Source organism: Orycteropus afer, unplaced genomic scaffold (assembly GCF_000298275.1).
Source record: "Orycteropus afer afer isolate SDZICR_OR568_19922 unplaced genomic scaffold, OryAfe1.0 scaffold00007, whole genome shotgun sequence".
NCBI lineage: Eukaryota > Metazoa > Chordata > Mammalia > Tubulidentata > Orycteropodidae > Orycteropus > Orycteropus afer.
The window spans coordinates 14,765,751-14,770,461 of NW_006921594.1; positions in this window are offsets into that span (position 1 = coordinate 14,765,751).

Sequence of the window (4,711 nt, forward strand, 5' to 3'; positions counted from 1 at the left end):
GACTCATAGCGACCCCTCCTTGGGTTTCCGAGGCAGTATCACTACGGAAGTAGGATTGCCCAACCTTCCTTCCGAGGATAGTGAAATCTGCTATGAAGATAGGAGCAAGCATCTGCAGGCTGTATTAACCTGTCATTTCCTCCTGACCCCGTTCCACTTTTCCTAACTGATTTCCTAGCCAGTCTTAGCACCAGTCCCTTTCTCTTCTCCCCCAAAAAATCTCTCCAAGTTTCAAACTAATCCAGACACAGTCTGTGGTGTGTGTATGTGGGGTGCATGTGTGTACAGGGTACACGCCTGACAATTCTACCATATCGTCGAACACAGCACAGGCAGAGCTATGCAGAGGTGAAGAGGATGGGGAGGGAGAATCACATGGATTCTGGGGCTTCTCTTTTGGAAAGAATCAGATGAGTGTTTTTTGTTTGTTTGTTTTTTTTTTTTTTTTTTTTTTTTTGTAATCTTTACATGTCTTTTGGTTCTGTCCTACTCAACAAACTAGGAATTTGAACATTTTGCAATGGAGGAGGACTGACCTCGTCCTGGGCGATAGGATCCAGGCAGCCAGAGAGCGGATGCCTCCAGGCCAGCACGCACCTTCAAGTACTTTGAGGAGGTTCCTGCCAGGTTCCTGCCGAGCCCAGCGTTGTTTAACATTTTAATTAATGAATTGGCATTCAAAATGACCTTGGTGAATCAGAGGCATGAATGCACACGGCTGATTGACAGAATAGTAGTTACCTTTCGGGGACTCAGGGAGGCTTCTGGGGTGCTGGAAATGTTCTGTCTTCGCCTAGGAGCTTGTTACAGAAATATACGTATTTGTGGGGAAATATCAGACTATTTAAGATTTATTGGCTGTGCCCTTTTAAATTTAAAAGTTTACAAAAAAAAAAAAAAGATTAATTACTGGCTTACTTGGAATGACAAATGACTTACGAGTAAAAAGAAAGTTATAAAGTGGTTTTGGGAAAATACTAATAAGGAGGAAACCCATTTGCTCCCCAAATCTCCCAGAAGCATTAGGTACCACAGAGGGCACTACAATGGGTTGAAAATGGGGAGGAGCATTTGAAAGTCTCAAATGACGCTATTGAACCCTCCAGATACCCCTTCACCTCCCACATGCAACAAGGTGACAAATCTCCTTCCCTTACCCTCAGCAGGCAATTAGAGGGTTAGTTTTTGGAGAAATATGAATGGGACACTGGGAAGTTCAAGATTCAGGGTACCAGGCACAGCAGAGAAAGTTACTTCGGGGTAGTAGGGCCAGGCAGGGCAATGAGGCACAAGATTGTCAGTTTTCATTATAACATTTATAGAATTTAATTTGTGATGTGCATGTATTGCTTTTTTTTTTTTTTTTTAAGTTTAGATGAGCATAACCTCAAGATGCACAAATAATGAAAAAAAAAAATCTATGAGAGCCATTACGTGAGCCTACCTTGCTGTTTCATGTTTACCGGAGTAGAGTGTTTGGCCCTGGGCTTGGCAGCTTAAGAAGATTGGATATAGAACCAGAGAAGAATTGTGAAAGCAGGCACTTCTCACTTCTTGTGAGTTCCTGATCAATATTTCCCAGCCCTTCAGCTCAACTTGCACAGGCTGCTATAATGAGGGTCTCCACCCTGGCTGACCATTAGAGTCACCTGGGGAGCTTTTAATAACTACCAGTCTGAGAATGTGAAATGGTACAGCCACTTTGGAAGACCGTTTGGCAGTTTTAAAGAGTTAAACATACACCTACCATATGGTCCAGCCTAGTGGGAGAAATGAAAGCATCATATCTTGACCTGCACAGAAATGTTCATAGCAATTTAATTTATTATAACAGCCCCAACCCGAAAACAACCCAAATGTCCATCAAAAGATGAATGGAAATTCAAGTTGTGGCACATTCATACAATGGAATCCTAGTCAGCAACAGAAAAGAATGAAATATTGATGCACACAACAGTATGAGTGAATCCCAGAATAATCATATGAAGTGAAAGAAGGTGACAAAAAAGAGTACACATTGCAGATTCCATTTATATAAAATTTTAGAAGATGCAAACTGTTCTTTAGTTACAGATAGAAGGTCAGTAGTTGCCTGGGGATTTGAGGACAGAGCTGGGGAGGGCAGAGAGAAGGAATTTCACAGGGGCACAGGGAATCTTTTTGGGGTGATAGATATGTTCATTATTTTGAGCATATGTTGTGGTGATAAGTTCATGGGATATATAACTAAAAAAAAAAAAAAAAAAACTAACTGCTATTGAGTCAATTCCGACTCATAGTGACCCTCCTCATTGGGTTTCCAAGGCTGTGAATCTTTACGGAAGCAGACTGCCTTATCTTTCTTCCATGGAGTGGCTGATGGGTTCAAACCATTGACTTTCTGCTTAGCCGCCAAATGCCTTAACCACTGTACCACCAGAGCTCCTTATGGATATATAATGCCTCAAAATAAATCAAATAGTATACTTTAAATATGTGCAGTATATTGATGATAATTATACTTAATAATGCTGTTGAAAACAACAACTACCAGTGCTTAGGGCCCATCCCACGATTCAGTTTTATGGGCCTGTAGTGTGGCCCACACATCGGCATTTGTTAAAGGACCCTGGGTGGTTCAGCTATGCAGCTGAACAGCAGGTTAAGAATCCTTCCACTTGGAGTTACCTTCACAAACCACTGGAAGGGACAGTAATAACAGTAATGAGAAGGTGGAGAACAGCTGGAAGAAGTGTCATGATGATTAATTAAGTCCAATTTGGTTTATTGAGAGATGGCATTGACAGAGAATAGCTGACTCCACTAGGTGGCATTTGCATGCTTCTCTTTAGCATGTTTTCCAGGAGAAAGAGTCAACTGGGAAGGAAGGTTGGGCAATCTGCTTCCATAGTACTTCCACAGAGATACCGCCTCGGAAACCCAAGGAGGGGTTGCTATGAGTCAGGTCAACTCGAGGACACATAATAACAACAGAGAGTCAAAACCGAGGTATGTTGTGAGGAAGAGCCTTGAGTAGACCATGATATTCTTTTGGCAAAGAATGGCACCCAGGTTTGTTGGAACAGCAATCAACCGATGACTTGGGGAGAGGTCAGCGGGGCCAATGAGCTCTTCTCCACCTGACTTCACAGGCATAGGAAAGTAGATGGTTGCAATTCCAGAGTCATTAGAGTCATTGGAGGTGCTAGCGCTCCAAGAACAAAGCAGGTTATTCCAGGACTAAGTAACGCCTGAAGAGTAAATAAAGGAAATTCTCAAGGAAAACAAATGCCTTTTCTTGGAGCACTGAACAAAAATCCCTGAATCACACTGATACTCATGCCCTCTCCCTCTGGTCACGAATGCTCCTTACATTTTTCACTTTTTTCTTCCCAGGCCACACTGGCCTTGAGCCACTCCAAGAACACCATGACAACAGCAGTACTATTTGGTCCCTGGCCCACACACACATGGTTGCAGGCCCAGGAATGCAAACCAGACCCTTCTGTTTGCTGTGACCTGTGGTCTTCTGCTTCTCCAAGCATTATCCTCCTCTGCAGGGGGTCCTTGTCCATTCCTGAGGCCACAACCATTGTCGGTCCCTGCTGCACTGACCCCAAAGCAGAGCTAGAGTCGCTTTCCCAAGTGATCACCCATCTTTGGTCAACCCTAAAGGGTCAAGTATTTAGGTGGCCAGGAATTTCGGGGGGTGGAGGGGCAAGGACATAATCTAAGCTTTGTTCTTTGTGTTTCTGTGTCCCTTCTACCAAGAAACAGAAAGAAAGTCCCAAAGGACTGGATCAAAAAACACTGAAAAATAACACCCTACCCACATCAGTAGTTTTCAAATCTCCCTAGACACCATCAGGAATAGGAGTCCAAGTGGGTCTGCAGGTCCACAGGCCCAGGAATAGGGCACCTGCTTTGTCAGCTTAGTCCTGCCCCTGGGCCAGGGGTCATCAAACCAAAGAACTAAACTCACTGCCATCCTGACTCACAGCAACTTCTCCTTGGGTTTTCAAGGCAGTATCACTACGAAAGTAGATTGCCCCATCCACCAATCCAGTTAATTCTTCCAACAGGATCATTCAGCTACAGCCAAGGCTCTGTGAGAAAAGCACAAAGAAAACAGCTTAGATACTGTGGTCCTGTCGTGTGTGATTCCAGTGCAGTGCTCCTCTTCCCACAAACCATTTCTTTCAAAGAATTCAGCTGCCAAAGAGTTTGCAAAGCACTCTCCTAAAGCTCCTGCAATACCCTCTTTTTCAATTGTTTAAAAGGTATTTTTATTAAATGTTGAGTGAATTTTAAAACAATAAATAAATACAATACAATACATGTAATGTATTGTCAAAAACCTAAATTACTTAGAGCAATACCAGAAATTAGTGTAACAGGATATCTTTCTTGTGAGTAGATAGCAACACTACCCAAACATGTCTGTGAGAAAGGCACTCTAAAGAGGGGTGGATGGAGAAGGGTCATATAGGTCGTTGTTATGTTCATTTATCAGGTACCTAGCATCAAAGCACAGGGCAGCTTACAGAAACAGCCACTATGGACATGCAAAAATAAGAAAAAAAACTTGTTGCCCTCCAGTTGATTCTGACTCATAGCTACAGAATACAACTGTCCCAATGGATTTCCAAGGCTATAAATCTAAATTCTTCTGCTAGTTGGGGTTAGTCCACTTCTATATCCTTCCCTTCAAGGCTCAGGGGTCCAGGATTAT